Source organism: Triturus cristatus, chromosome 4_2, assembly GCF_964204655.1.
Source record: "Triturus cristatus chromosome 4_2, aTriCri1.1, whole genome shotgun sequence".
In the NCBI taxonomy this organism is placed as follows: domain Eukaryota; kingdom Metazoa; phylum Chordata; class Amphibia; order Caudata; family Salamandridae; genus Triturus; species Triturus cristatus.
The window spans coordinates 788,743,333-788,760,295 of record NC_140586.1 but is presented as its reverse complement, the minus strand read 5'-3'; positions in this window follow the sequence as shown (position 1 = coordinate 788,760,295).

Sequence of the window (16,963 nt, the reverse complement as noted above, 5' to 3'; positions counted from 1 at the left end):
GCCGAACGGAGAAATAAAAACAAAAGGGATTCTGGGTCTTCTACATTGTGGTAATGTACAGTAATCTGAAGGGCTAGGCTCAATCACAAAAAAACCTCTGGATGATAGAGGGAACTTCATCACTTTTTGTACCGTAATAATAAAACGTATTCTTCTGGTTGGCAGGATGTAGGAGGATATGAAAGTTACACTTTTGTCCATTTATCAAATCTTATGCATTTTAATTCAACATTTCAGGAGATAGCATGGATGGTGCTCTGAGGTAGCGTGTAGCATTACACCCCGAATAGGCTTTCCAGAGACATCAAATCTCAGTTTTTTGGGTTCTTAGTGGAAGGGTTCAATGTTGGTTCCTTAAAATGCTCCGCCTCTCTCTGTTTTAAAGGGTGGCATCCAAAAGGGTGCCGCCAGACATGCACGTGATGCACTTAGGCTCATGAGGAAATATATCTTCCGGTTAGGAGAGTGGATTTTTTAAAGTTTTGCTGTAGATTCTGCTTAAGAAGGGCAGGGCCTCAAAGATTAGTGATTAGTGAAGTCAGTAGTAATTTTATTCATATTTTATGTTATGATGTGTTGTGTAATGTTAAGTCATGTTACTAAGTATTCATATAGCACAGCATTCACCAATTGCATGGCCTCTTAGTGCTTTATGTAGACCTTGGTATTTCGCTGTAATTCATCTCAGGGGAGAAACTGATGTAGCGCTTAAAGGTTTGAAAATTGTAGGGGTGCATCATATTCAGTGTTAGTTGGCACCCGCATATAATGAATGTATCCTTAGTTATTCTGTGTGAAACGTACTAAGAATGTGGTAGCTATGTCATCATGTAAAAGCGTTAGGAGACGCGAAAATGTATAATGGATGTATTTAGAAAATGTATAACGATAAGTTTCTATTTAATACAGTGTATTAGACTAAATGTGTAACCCGATCGAATTAATTCATGTATGTCGTTTATTCACGTATGTGAAAGTAAAAGTACTAATGTTAGAATGTAATTTAATAGAGTGTTTAACCTAGTAGAGGCCCGAAGCCACATATATCGTTGAGGAGAAAGGCCTGGTATTTCTTATGTTAGCTGAATGCGGTAGGCCGCAAGTGATTTATTCTAGTAGAGGTTTTGGGCTGCAGTAAATTGTAGAATTAAAGGATGCAAAGTATTTCTTCACTCTGTGATCTCACCGCAGGTGCAAGGACAGTTGGTTCGGTAGTAAAAAGGTCTTTGTCTAACAGTTGAATTATGGAGAAAGCCAGACATGGGAGTGCATTGGAATGGGCCAATCGTAACTCCTAGTGCCGACGGTGTCTGGGACTCAAGGCCAAGTTGATGGACGATGGAAGATGGACGGAGCCGAATGGAAAATTACTGGAAGAAGACCTGGTTGAGGAGGTGTGCCGGAGGGCGTGCTCTGTGTTTTGGGGTTTCGTATTAGGGACAGCGCCCCGAGGGTTGAGCAGAGAAGAGATAGGCGAGGAGCTAGAAGGAGTGTTTAGATCAAGCTCTTCAAGTGAAGACTTCTTAGGAAGCTCGATTCTGACACCTTTTTCACGAGTTCTTGGGTCTTAAGGGAATGGTAAGCAGGGATGTCATTTAGCATAGAGTAGGGACAGAAATGCTTTGGTTTAATGATTCCTAATATCGACATTAGCTTGGTAGTTATCTACCTCATGCTTTTAGAAGCTGTACTTTTGTTTATATTTAGTCGTATGCGGATTCTTCGTAGAGTGGCATTTGTATTAGTACCCATTTACCTGTTGAGCCTTGTGCTAAGGTGCTTGTATCTGCAGATGTTTTTCTTGATAATAAAATCCCGAGAGAAATAGAGATTGACTTCCGAGTCTTTAATTATGTCAAATTGTGGAAAGTATTCTCTGATAATTGTGTTTGCTCCCTCCACGCTATTAGGCAAGTAAAAAGGTTCATTCGACCAGAGTGGGTTCTTGAGATAAATGGATTCAAGAAAATTGGGCCCCAGCAATTCTACTCCAGAGACATAATTCTGAAACTACTTTTGGTGTAGACGGCTGTTTGGGAGGCTTTGAGGTATCCATAGGTTGGGTTAATCATGCACATTCCAACCTAACATATGGGAGCGTGGAGTGAATAGTACGGTGACTCTGCATGGTAACTTTCAGTGGGGTTTCAGATTTTGAGGCTGTTCATCTAACCTTATCAGCTATCATTACCATACACTAGTTGGGTTCTCGTAGACCTAATAATGGTGAGAGGGAAATTTTACTCCAGTGACAATGTCTGCCTAGAGAGAGATGCCCTCTTGTCAAACTCCATCTAGATGTTGTAGTCTGTGGTGTTGCTTTCCTTGTTTAGGGATTAGGATTAGGATTATGGGTGGACGGAGTTTGCAGAGTTTCACTCCGTGGAATTCTGCGGAGTTACCAAAAAACTGAGTGAGATTCGGCAGAGTTCCTTGAGCATGCGGAGTGTAATAATTAAGGCTGCGACTGGCTTGCAGGAGTTGACTCTTATCGCCGAACTTACGCTTAACTGATAAATTCACTTGTTCATCATGCAAGCAGACTCAGGGCATACCACTGCAATGTCCTTGAAATGCAGCAACATTACATTTCAGCAGTCAGAAGCCTCTCCTCACCTTGCAGCTCGCTTATTAATTATTAATTTAATTTCCAACAGAGGAAACTTGGACTGCCAATATAAACATTTGAAGTAGAAGGTCACTTTTTTTTTTTAGCTGGGATTGCCACCGCCGCTCCAACTCAATAGCAAATATTTAGCAATAATAATTTAGCAATAAATTAATAAGCAAGAATAATTGTGCAGAAGGTTTTGGGCTTTTCACACCTACCTTCTCAAATGCAGGGCAGAGAGGGTCTCTGGGGCATTTCCCCACTGCCGTAGTAGGTGCTGGCAGTCTCCCCCAGGGACACACAGCTGGACCCCCAGATCACGGTCGGGCACCAAGTTCTCTTCAGCCACCCTTCCAGGGACGTCTGCCTGGAGCTGGCTAAAGTGATCCGAGGTGAGGGATAGGAAGGAGCCCACTAGCCTGGCCAGAAATGTGAAAATGGGTTGGGCAGCAGGAGATAGGGAGCTCAGATTGGTGATGGACTGCAGACAGGCCAAGCGTGCAAAGAGCAACAGCAGCACAGCGGATCGGTCCTCAGCGAGCTGATGAAATGAAACTCAGCCATTCCACAAGGCCTCGACAGGGCAAGGATTGTCAATGTGCCTCATCTCTCTCTCTGAGCCACTCACAGCCTGGACGCCTTGCTCATTGCTGTTCCCGCTGCAGCCCTCAGCAGCAGCAATACTTACGGCAGGCAGTGAGGGAAGGGAAGCACAGTCTGGAGTGCACACAGTTCCAGGCAGCATAGGGCCTACTCTCCCCCTTTGCAACTTCCCTCTGGCGTGCACATGTGCCGGCCACCCAAAGGTGGCTGTTGTTCACTTGAAGCAGCAGCGCCAATAACTCTCATGCCAGGCAGCCCCAGCCCAACCGCCGCCATTGCTCTGATTGGTTGATTGGTGTCAACGGCAAGCGCTGCAACTGTGGGAGTTGACACCTGCCAGGGCCAACAGCAATGAATATACAAAAAGAAACGTGTACTAGGGCGTGCGTTGGTAAACTCCGCTACGCGGCTCTTGTTGGTGTTTTTGTCAAACTCTGCACTCTGCTGCAAAAACTCTGTGAACTCCGCCGGCAGAGCAGAGTTGACCGACCACCCTTAATTAAGATATATTCATGTGGACGGTTGTTCTGAGACCCAAGTGCATGGGAGATAGCGGTTTCTAGGACTTTAGTCAGAGATGCATATTTCCTCGAAATTGCTACTTTCCAGTCATTCTCTCCTATCAATGTGTTTCCAATTGTATTTTCCCCAGTTCTCTTTCCTTGTGTTTCACATCAGTAACATCTCTTACTGCAAGGATTACATTGAGCCCAGGCTATTATATCGCCTTCTGCCAGATGTTGCAGTTGGTCTGCATCTGGAGTTGCAGAAGATCAAGGCACTTTCTTGTATGTGGTGAGTTCCGTTATGACGTGTAATTAGGGCCAACTATAATTCATGGCTATAACCCGTTGTTAAAGAGGGTGTTTTTAGGATTCCATTCATGGTACATTGCCTAGCCTCATATTTACTTGTAAGAGCAGAGTAGGTATCTTAGGTTGAAGCTAGGTATATAGTTTTAACTTTCAACTAGGTCTGGGCAATCAACTGAGATGGTGTGATGAGTGAGTGTAGGTGTGTACTCCAAGGTATAGAATGTCAGTGTTGAAAATCCCCACCTCAGCGGTGTGTAATTGATAGCAAATCATGGAGCCTTCCTAGCTATTGTGCTGGATTGTTTAGATATGTTTGGATTACCATATGTTAGAAGATGTTTCAAAGTGTGGACTGGTGCCTTCAAGAATTTTGACCAGTGGTGTCTAATTCTGTTAGCTCGTGTCTGGGTTGGAGTTGTTTCCTGAGCAGTGTATTAATACTGAGTGTTGTGGCATAAAGAGCAGGGTATGCATAGTGGGCTGAAATGATGAGCGGAGTACGGTGTGCAGAGTGAAGGGAGAGGTAAGGTGTTTTGATGTGTCTGTTGGTTGTGTCATGTTGAAAAATATAGTTCTTGTATGGTGTATTGTGATTAGGGCTGTGTCAAGCTGTGAAGCGTGCTTTCTCACAACTCCATGCAGGTTTAAAAAGTTCACCTGCTTTCATAATTGCAAAAGGTGAAAGCATTTTCTTTGATCAAAGGCTTCACCGCAGCAAGTAAATTCCCTGAGTCATGTAGGACTGGGATCATAAGTCACTTATCTTGTCTTTGGCTGGAATGCGCTGCTTCTTAATTGCCTGATCCTTGAAGTCAGAGGGTGGGGCTTCTGCAATCTGAGTGACAATGGGGAACCACAATAGAATCCACTCATCACTTCATCTCCTTCTGCCTAGAATGTGAAGGATGATATCTTTCTAATGGGAAGAGCTGTATGACTGAGACACTAGGAAGGCAACAAAGCAGCTGAGCAGAAATCAGATGTTGAATACCACTCAAATTCCAATAGATTTACTGTAGGCAATAATGTTGCCTCAGAATAAGTGTTGCATGTTAGAAATTTGGGGGCGGGGGTATAACAAGCAAAAACCACAATCCCTGTCAGAGTGAACCACAAAAGTCGCAAAGTAACCTGTGCTTAAAACTCTTGTAGCTTGGCACAAAAGCAGTAAGGATTAACTGTGTTAAGTATTTATGCAGTACACAAACAGAACTAAAGTGAGAAGACAGCACAATAAAAAATCCAAAACCAATATAGAAACATAGAATAAATGTAATACATTATTTGGTGGCAAAATTACAAGAATGCAATCCATGGATTTGGAGCTATGATTTTTGAAAAGTGTTTGTAGAAACTAGCACCTACAATATTGAAGCACCAATCGGGGACAGCTACTCATGCAAGATCAGGGTAAAGTCGAAAGTTATGACCGACCCTGATGGAGAATGGCTTGGATACACAAAGTAAGCAGGACCCAGTCTCAGTCTGGGCTTAGTAGAATGTCTATGAAGGTAAAGTTCAGTGGGGCAAGGCAGCTGGCAGTATCCAATGAGGAGGCATCATTTGCATCAGTCGGAAATCTCCAGCAGGACAAATCTTCAGGCTTTAGCCAATGAGAGCTCCTTGTGGACGGATACCCCTTCTGGAAGGATCCACAGGACAGGATTTGTTGCTACAGAGAAGAACGTAGAAGGAGCTACCATGAAGTCAGACTGACTAGGGATTCCCCTTGGGCGGATGGCGAGAGGTAGGTCCTGGTCTCCTGTCAGTTCTTAGAGAAATTTCAGCTGGAAAGTTTTTAAGTACCAAGTTTTGGGAGTTGGCTGATTGGGCACCTTTAGCTCTACATTCAAGGGTCCACGGCTGGGTGAGCACCACTTAGAGGGTGGGGCTCGCTTCATGCTGGTGGAAAGAATATAGCGGTACTGGCTTGAATCCCGACCCATGGGCGATTGGTGAAGAGAAGATTTTTTTCTCATACAGCTGCATCTTATATCAGCCTGTAGAGGATCTCTGCCCTTTGTAAAGTCCTGGAGCAACTTATGCCACCGGTGCCCCTCTTGTGGGTCCCTGTCAGGAGACAGAGGGCTACTGTTCTTACCATTTCGACCTCTGTTTAGAAGGCATAATCCAGTGAAGTGGCCTTACTTGGACACCTGTGAGTTCCTTAGAACACTGTGGCCTCTGTCATTGGTAACATTTCTGCCTCTGACTTTCATTCTGTGTACTAGAGACATAACTTGTATTCTGTAGCTGGCCCCTGCCCTTTACCTGCCTTTGGCATTCTCTCCAGCTTGGTTTGTTCTGTAGCGTCCTGAAGAAGGTGGTCCGTATCTCATCGAAATGCGCATTGGCACCACTACAAACGGATTGTGAACCAGAAGAAAGGATTATTTATCACATTGATAAATTAATTGCTATAAAGAAGTAACCAAAAAGATTTACAGTGCAGTGTATCATTTACTTTTGTTCTGTTTATCCATGTAAATTAAACTCCTATTAGGGTATGAAAGAAGTTATATGGTAAATTCAGTCTGCATCTAAGGCTATGGTCTGGTTCCACAAGCTATATTGTTTTTAATAACCCTGGGTAAAGCACTACGCTACGCTCGAGTAGTTTGTGAAGTTTGCGCTACTTCGCACTACGCGCATTGCATGTAGCACAGTGCAAACACGCGTAGCTCGCGGTCCTCAACGTCAAGTTGGCGACCGCGAGCAAGCAAAATTACATTCCAGCGAGACATTTTCCTCGATCGCGATCAGCAACATCAAGTTGCCGATCGCGAGCGTGGAAAATAAACCTCCCGGCGAGATTCGCAACGCGGGGAGGTCAGGTTTCTCATTGCGAGTGGTTGCGTATGCTCGCGACCGCTCGCGATGAGAAACTACCAGTCCGCTTTGAGAGAGCTGCCGTTCGAGTAAAAATCTACTGGAGCGGCAGAAAATTACAGCTCGCACTGTGCAAGATGCTGTTTTCAATGATTGCACAGTGCCGGTTGACGGCATCTTGCATAGTGCGAACAGGGTACTACGCAGTTCGTGAATTGCTACGCGTAGCTCGCGTAGTGCGAAGTGCACTTTGCGTAGCTATGCGTAGCGCTACTGCGCGAACTACGCCCAGCGTTAGTTTTTAATGGTCTGAAGCTTGAATGAGATAGAATGAATGAAGTATGTCTGATGTTAGTATGAATGTGAATTCAATATTTTAGTGTGAGTGGAGTATCCGGTTGCTTGTTAATTGTTCTGTATATTGTATATCATTTTGGGACATTTATATGTGATTTGAACTTCTAATGATAATTCATGATTATGTACTTAAACGGTATGAGTTACAAAAAACAGAGATCTCTATAAAGAAAAATACATTTGATTCATCCGCTCTCCAAATTATTGAGGAAACGTTCTGTAAAAAACTGGTAGGTTTCCCTAAAAACTGTTCAAACTTTAATTGTCACTCCGAATTGAATGTTCCCTATATATCTGATCAGACTCGCCTGGTACCAATTCTATTATGGCACTCCATTTAGAGAAGGGAATCTGTTAACCTTACCCAACAGTTCATTTAAGATTGTCTGTCTTTGGAAAACATTCTTAAATTCCCTTGCATCATGTATGTAAAAAACACTTTAAGCTCCCTAGGTTTAGAAGCAATCTTTAAAAACCCAAGTAAATGCTTAATTATCTCAAAGAAAGAGATTAAAACTTTTTTTTTATTTAATGGCAACAGAAAGATATAAAAAATAACAGCATCAAATATATGGTATGATCCTACCTAAAGGGCTAGTTATCAACGTAAGATTAACATCATACTAACACTCTGACAAATCAATGCCATAGATTTATACTACTTATATTTCAGTTAAATCTTATCACGTGCATGTGGGGCCACCCAGCTGGAATTTTTCCCTAACAAGCGCTTCCATTTTGCCCATGTGACTGTGTGTCTTCTTAATCTAACCCTCATATTTTCTTTTTTTGTAAGTTTTACTCGAAACATCGCAAAACATGTATACTCCCATTCATGCGCGCAAACAAATTTAGACAAAGCTGCCTAGGATTGTTCTTTTTACAATTGTTGCCTGATCTCCTTGTTTGTTATTGTGTTGCATCTTTTTTATGTCTCTCTCTACACACTACAAGATTGTACAACAGTTTTGAATGAATTATACGTTTTCTACCTGTTTTTAATGAACGTTTTTAATAGGATATTTTCACTATCACATTTTGTAAAATGATGAATGTCCTTGTTTGTATATTTGAACTTTTATGATCCTTAAGAATATGGATCGAATAAAGTGATTTGATGATGATGATTTGCATATGGCTGGGTTTAAACTGGAATGGCATGGGGAGAAAAAACGATGGATTTAGGCACAGATCTCTGTACTAGGGTGAATGATTGACATTGTTCAGCGTTCTGTCCATCTGAGATATTCAGGACCATTGATGTTTTTGACCTGCCTTGAAAGTTAATGCCTGTAAGAATGAAAAATATGTCTATCAATCAATCAATCAATATGAACTTTATTCGGATAAAAACAACCTATCCATAAAAGTACAGTTAAAATATCATACAAAATTAATAAAAAGAGAAACATTTCCAAACATTTAAAACAATCGGATTAACCGGGGTGCATAGAATTGCGAATGTGCACCACCGTTTTTAAAAAGGATCCCACTCGAAAACATAATTCATCATCACTTATAGCTAGCACCATCCCATAAGCTATCTTATAATCAGTAACATGTCGAGTTTTAAAATATGGGATCAAATTTTTTTTAGGGGAGGATGAGTAATAGGAGCAAAAGAATAGGAAGTGTAACATTGATTGCTTATGTGTGTTATCGCAAGGGCAATGTAAAAAGTCAAGGTTGGCAGTAAAACCAATAGGAAATGACAACAATTATTTCATTGTGTCTGTCCTTAGTCTGAAGAATAAACCCCTTTCCCAGCGGCCAACAGGTTTTAAGAGATATCTAGGCATAGCTGGGGTTACATTCTCAATTTGCATGTATCTGGCAACTGAAGTTTTGTTACACTCAGTTGCTAATCTTATTTCTTTGTATGAGGCGTAGAGAGTTTTTTCCAGGGTTTTAATACTGGTGGAGCTATGATCTAGGGGGTTTAAGAAAAGATGTTCCATATTCAAGCTGCTTAAGCTTTTATAGACTCCTGCCAGTCATGGTATCTCCATCCCTTTATCGCATTTTAGACAATCTAAGATTATTTCCCTTGTCAGTTGAGCAGCTGGATTCTTCCAAATTCTCAGCCAAAACAGAGTCGTGCGAGCCTTAATAAAGTCCTCTATGTAGGGTAGATGAAGTTCACTATGGCCAGCATACGTTGAGGAAAAAAGTGGCGCACCCAAAACTTTACGAAACAATCTGTTCTCTTCATGCTGGATAGGCGTGCTTATTGTATTCCCCCAAACCTCCGCCCCATATGTGGCAGTTGGTGTACATTGTAATCTATAAATTTTGACAATGGAAGGCACTTCCTCTATATTTTTTAGCTTAGGTAACCTAAGTATGGTGTTGATCGAGTTAATAAACTTCCTTTTGCAGTAAGCTACATGATCGCTCCATAGTCCATTCGATGCAAATATCAACCCAAGATACGGGAAAGTGCAAGTGCTTAGTAATTGATTAGAGTCAGTAACAATTGAAAAATTTGAATATTTCTTAGACCCACATGACATTAAAAACGATTTTTTAAAATTAGTACATAAATCCAAGGTCGCCATAAACTTAACAAAGCCCTGTACCAGGGCGCATAATGCTTTAGGGGTGCGCCCCATTAGAACTGCATCGTCAGCATATAACAGGGCGGGGATTTTATTTCCTTTAATGATTGGAACGTCTTTAGTTGAGATCAACAAGGATTTTGTCAGATCATTAATGTACAAGATAGATAAGAGGGGGGCCAAGACGCAGCCCTGTCTGACCCCCCCATCCCACTTCAATGGCTTTGGTGATCTCACCATTCCTACTAATGTGCACCCTAGCTTTTAGGTCTCTATGCAAATATGCCAAAAAGGAGACTAATGAATCGTCTAGACCAAGATTTAAAAGGATTGTCCACAGCCGCGATCTATTTACAAAGTCAAAGGCCGACGTGAGGTCCATAAATGCCAGGTACACAGGTGTTTTCTTGGCTATATTGTATTTAATAATAATCAGGTTGAGGTTAAGGCACTGTTCCACAGTGCCGACCTTACTCCTAAACCCCAGCTGACATGGATGTAAAACCTGGTATTCCTCAGCCCATGACTTGATCCTGTTGAATAACACTCTCTCCAAAATTTTCAGGGTGTTGTCAATCAATGATATTGGCCTGTAGCAACTCGGGTTTGACCGGTCCCCCTTCTTAAAAATTGGGACTATTGTACTATAAGACCATGTTTCAGGAGTGGAGAAGTTCGTCAGATTATTAAAAACATTTACAAATAGTGGTGCCCAAAAGTCAGGATAACTTTTGATAAGGTCAATTGGGAGACCATCCGGTCGAGCGGCTTTGCCCCCCAGGCTTTGAGCAATAGCCTCTTCGACTTCAGATAATTCAATCTGAATCTCGGTAATATATATATATACTCCTTCTTAGGTTTACAGGGGTCCGGGGTGCCATAGATCTTACTAAAATGAGCCTCCCAAGACTCACTAGAAATATTACAACTAATCGGTGAAGCTGTAGTTCCCACGGATTTCATGTCTTTAACAACCCTCCAAAAGTTCTTGCCATTTTTCAATTCATTTGCCCGCACAAGATTAGCCCAGTGATCATTAACGAGCTCCTCCTTCCTACATGTGATAGCCTTTTTATAGCTTCTCCTAAGTAACGACACAAGGGAGCTAACTCTAGGTTTGCTTACAAGTGCCTTTCTCAGTACTCTGTTGGCAGCAGAACAATCTGCATTAAACCAGCCTGTGTCAGGATTAGTGTTCTTATTTGGTTTAGACAGTATGTTTTTAATACCAGGACAGAGCTCTGAGATGGCATCAACTACCTCTGTGTTTCGTATACTGGGTGTCACACAGGTGTTGACCAGACTCGGGTAGAGTTTTATCATCGTTTCAAATAATACATTGTTATCAATGCCGCGCCACACAAGTCTACGGTTATCATTTGTTGTCATTAAATCACTTGCCCCATTCGTACAATCATACGTTGGGCGACATGTGAAGCTTAGGATAATGCTGATGTGGTTATGATCTCCTTGTATTGTTGAAATTACTTCGGCCCTTAGCACATAACTTTCAAGGGGAGCGGTTATGAAAATATAATCAATATTGGAGGCTGATCCTCGACTTCTATAAGTTGGTACTATACATCCGTCAGTAAGAGGCGCGGCTGCAATCTCCATGTCGTTAAGAAAATTGTGCGAGCTTAGGAGGTTCATTAACTGCTCTCCTCTTTTACTCAATGAGCCATTGGAAGTGGGCTGAACGGCCTGATAAATATCCCTTGGGATTTTAACATTAAAATCACCGCCTAAACAGATACCCTTGATTTGGGCACCACAATTATCTGTTTGTAATTTTAAAATAAAATTAAATAACTCAGAAAAGTTCATATTGGGGACAGTTTTAAAATCATTATTATAAAAATTAATCAGATAAAGTGAAACCCCCCGAGTATAGAGGGTTACTTGAAATTTATCGCTATTTGTATACAAAATTCTGGCGCAACCACCTGCTTTAATGTTTATCCAAGTAGAAAGGCCACCAGCAGGCCTACCTGATATGGGTATGAGTTACTGTTTGGGTGGAAACTTCTGGACTTTCGGCGCTACAGTTGTCAGGGCCCAATTTAATTGTGGCACAAACCTCTTAAATGGCTACACCCAAGAGCCATTATAGAGTTAAGGTTTGAGGAAAGATAGAGGGTAGTGCCTTCTTGATTGATCAATGTCGATGAATAATAAACATCAAGAGATTTCTCGGATAAGTATCACTTATTTGGTTTTATTTGTATTTCTGTAGATAAAGTGCAGATATAAATTTTGGAAAGAAAAGCCGACACGTGTTTTGCCCTAGTGGCCAATTGGCCGAGGGCTTTTTCAAGGCTAAAGTAGTGGAATCCCAGAAATAGGAATTAAAAATAAGTTATTTGTGATAGTTAGATAGAATGGAAAAAATTGGGAACCCAGTGTGAGCAAGAGAGAAAGAAAAGAAAGTATTCACCAAAAATGTGAGAGATGGTGGTTAGGGAAACATTGCATAGAAGAAAATACCATGTTGAGTATTGATATACATAATAATTGTAAAGCCATGTATAGAAACAGTATTATTATTGAACAGCAGATACAGTTATCATATTAAATACATATGGACATAAATGGGAAAGTAAAAAAAGAGAAAGAAAAGGGAAAGAACATAACAGTGATATCATCAGTATTGTCAAGGACATATTAAACGCATGGTCATATGTGGAGCAAATATATATAGACAGATAAAATAACACATTGCAACAGGTGTGGTATTGACCATAATGAGGGACTTATACTGTCATCAAACACAAAGTATGGCAAATTAGAGGGAAATTAGTGGGTAATGGTTATGTCTTAACGAGCGACAGTTAGGATCTAAGAGAGTCGAGTATAATGTCAAAAGCAAAAAGAACATAAAATCCAGATTTGCCTTCCTTATTAGGACATCAAAAAACGTGTGAAGGAAAAGAGAACACGGTAAAACAACCAAGGTCAAATAGCAAAATAAATCAAGGTTTGCCTTCCTAATTAAGACATCAGGAAACGGTAAAAAGAAAAGGAAACATGATAAAGCAATCCAAATAAGACTACATCATTCGGGCCTCATTGGTTAAAAATGTAACATAACGACTGCTTACCAGGGCTTCGTTATCGTCAGTATTTCCTATTCAGGAAAGTAGAAAAAGGTGAAATCACTAAAGGTTGCTAGTGTTGATTCTGAGATCTGAATTAAATGCTAGAAGAGTCAATATGCAATGCGGCTTAAAGCCGTGCGGATAGGGGTCGCGCTGGAAATGCCGGTTCTTGAAATTTAAAACTGGCGCGCTAGGAAGGAAAAGTGGATGAGCGTTTCAAAAATTAATTATCTTAAACAGAGGGCACGAGGGTGCGATAAGGTAATTGAGCGGATGAATATGGAAAGATTAATTGTCATCTACAAAGACAAACAAACGCACTAAGAAGAAATGTGAAGGGGCTATAGATAAAAGCCTCTCTCACCTTAGGAGATCAGTGACTTCGTCTCTGCGGTCCCGGAGAAACCGGGTTCCGGTTTGCGCCGTCAGATATAGCCTGGCTTTAGTTCTGACGTCAGCCAGCTGGAAAAAGCTGACGTACTGGTAATAGCGAAGGCCACTGAAAAGTTACTATGTTAGTGATAGCAAAGGCCACTGAAAAATGACTGTTCTATGGTGAAAAACCAAATAAACTGCGAGATGAAGACCATAAATTATAACAACAGTTAAATTATGTCGTTCCTGACATAGAAAAGACTGAGTTTTAACGAGAGTGAACATGAAGAAACAGGGACAAATGAAAGAGAAAGAAGAAAAGGGGCATCTCGAATTCCTGATGTCGGTAAGGGTCAATTTGCGATTAGTGAATTTGAGAGTCTGGTATAGGTTGATCTCTAGTATCTAAAGAATATGAGTATATATAGATAAATCTGACATTATAGGTCAAGAACGGTGCAGAGTAAGGACACATAAACACATCAAAGATGAAATTAGCTATTGGAGGATGAATAACATGGTCTCCGAAGAGGGAAATAGTTCTAATTTACTTATGCAACATATTATTATTGGTGATGTTATTAAAATTAAAATAAAAAATACTTAGCATATGGATTAAAGTCTTGAAATCTCGACATGGATCGCATGGTATGTCACAGAATCTGCGAATGTGTTGAGAAATAGAAAAGAGCAATATAGCACAAAATTAAGACCTGAGAAAGGCTAACATGTAGGGAAGTTAGTGACTATTCAGTGTAAGTATTAATAGGTACACTAAAAGTTCATGAGAGACAAAAGGGGGGTCATGAGTTTCATTTGAGGAAAATTTAGGGTGGAACATTAGTATAACCAGTAATGCATTTCTGCATCTTTGTTAAGGCCAAGGGTTGTGACATTAAGACGCATAATGTATTCACTCTCTCTGCGTCTCATGGTGAGTTCACGGTTTCCTCCTCTCGATGCTGGTTTGGTGATTTCCAGTCCAAAGAATTTAAAGGTCTTCCGGTGTGGGTGAAATTCTTGCAAGTGTTCAGTTAGAGGTGGTCCTACTTCTTCTTTATTGATGTTTCGATAGTGTTCCAAAATTCTGATTTTGAGCGGCCTAATCGTGCTCCCTATATAGATTTTGTTACAGGGGCAGATTATAATGTAGATTACATATGTTGATGTGCATTTAATACAGTCTTTGATTTGAATGGTGGTGTTAAGGTCGTGCTTATATTCAGTTTGTTTGTTGGCTCCCAATTTGCACGCATTGCAATCATGGCAGGTATAGAAGCCAGGGGGCTTGGTCAAAAAGTTGGTCTTGGGTTGGGTCCTTTTATCTTTGAATTCAGATTTGCATAGAATTTGTTTGAGGTTCCTGGCTCTTCCGAAACCCATTTGGGGATATTCTTCCATCTGGTTAGTTAGTGAGGAATTAGAGGTCAGAAGATACCAGTGCCTTTTTGAAGCTTTTCTGATACACTGATGTCCATTGTGATAGTCTGTTAGGAACCTGATTTTGTTTTGTCTCTCATTACTTATAGTGTTTTGGGGTTTAAGAAGGTCGTCCCTTGACAATTTTTCACAATCTTTGGATGTTTTTTCAAGGAGTTTTTTGGGGTATCCCCGATTCAGAAGTCTCTGAGTTAGGAGTTCCGAACTCTCTTTGAAGGCATCAAGTTTACTGCAGTTTCTTCTCATACGTTGATATTCCCCGTTCGGGATATTATCAATTGTTTTATTTGGGTGACAGCTGTCCACTCGGAGTATTGAAGTAGCCGAGGTGGGTTTCCGGAAAGTTTTGGTTTGTAGTTTGTTGTCCTCTACATATATGGTTATGTCTAGGAAGTCTATTTGATCGGGTGAGATGTTATTTGTGGTTTGGATATTCCATCTGTTTGTATTATTCTTCTGTAGGAATTTTTTGAGTAGGGGTTCCGATCCCTGCCAGATACACAAAATGTCATCGATATACCTCCCCCAGTTGGTTATGTGGGAGGTATATTCAGTAAAGGTGTCATCCAATAGCCAGAATTTTTTCACAAGTCCCATGAGGATGCAGGCATATGGTGGTGCACATTTGGCTCCCATGGCACTGCCCTGGATTTGTAAGTAGTATTTGGAATTGAATGTGAACACATTATTTGTTAGACAAAAGTGAAGCATCTCAAGGGTCATTTCATTAGATTTTAAGAAGTGAACTGATTTAGTTGCTAGTGATTTTTGTACTGCTTCCATTCCATCTTCATGACGAATCGAGGTGTAGAGACTGACCACATCGATTGTAGCCAGTAGACATTCCTCATTCCATGGGATGTTGTTCAATTTCAAAAGAATATCTTTTGTGTCCTGAATGTATGATGGTAAGTCTTTCATTAGTGATTGTAAATGGTGGTCGATGTATTCACCCAGTTTCGAGCATATGGAATTGATACCGGCAATTATTGGCCTACCTGGTGGATTGGTTTTATTTTTATGAATACGGGTAGAAGATAGAGCGTTGGCATAGTTGGATGTTCTACATAGAGTTCCTCTCGTTCCATACGGGTTAATAGATTTTTTGTATACCATGTATCTAATTTCTTTCTTAGATCTCCTTGAATTTTGACTGTGGGATTAGATGATAGATCTGCCGGATCATCTGTTAAGGAAGTTAGTAAATGTATGTTTTCCAAGTCTTGAATTGACAAGGAACTGACAATTGGTGTTGTCTTGTCCTTTTTTATTGGTGGTCTATTGTGAAAAAAAGACATCAGCTTGAGTTTTCGTGTAAATTTGTACACATCTATCATGGTTTTTGTCAGGTCCCAGAATGCCGTTGGGCAAAAAGATAAACCCCTGTTGAGGATCTCTACTTGTGCAGTTGTGTTTTGATGGTCCGAGATGTTGACCATTAGGTCGATCGCTCCTTCGGTTCGGTTTCTTGTTTCTTTCTTGCTCTGGTCGTTACTCCTGCTACTGGTCTTGGCGTTGTGATATTTTGGGTGTTTTCTGATGGGGTTCTGATATCCTGGTTGGTTTGATTTCGAAAGCCAAGTCGATGTCGCCTGACTTCCTCTAAAAAATTCACTCCTACTTTAGTTGTAGGTGTGGTGTCCACTCCTGGTGAATCTACTTCGGAGCTCATGATTGTGTCGTATGTTTGTCTGGTCATAGATGTTGATGTGCCCTTTGGGATGTTGTCATAACTTTTGGCAAAAGTGTAGACTCGTCCGAGTTGGTAGTCAATCTGGTCTCTTCTAAATTTCCTGTTTTTCCTTTGGATTAAGTCTTCTTCATATTCATCTATGATTCTATTGAATATCTCATAGTTTTTAGTTGTAATCTCACCCCAGTTTGATTCTTCTATTTTCTTTGTGAGGTCATCTACTTCTTTTTTGTGTTTGATGTGTTCTTCTTCTGCTATATCTATGAATTGGCGTATCATGTTATTTGAGGCCTCCCTCAGATTCTCTTCCCATCTTACAATCTGTTCTGGTTTGGTTGTCTCAACCGGAGGAAAGATAAGGATCCGAAGTCCTCTAGGAATTCTTTCTGCTTAAAGGTACTTTTTAAGACTGGCAGCTTCCCACCATTTGGTAGTTTCTTTTTTTAGTGATTTTTCCAAAGTTTGGAAGGTTGATTTCGCAGAGTTGGAATTGAGTCTGGTCGATTGTGCAGATGTTCCTGCGGTGGAAAAGATTTAGTCAATTCTTCAATTACGTTGTTCTCTGCGATCTCTGCAGGTTGCCA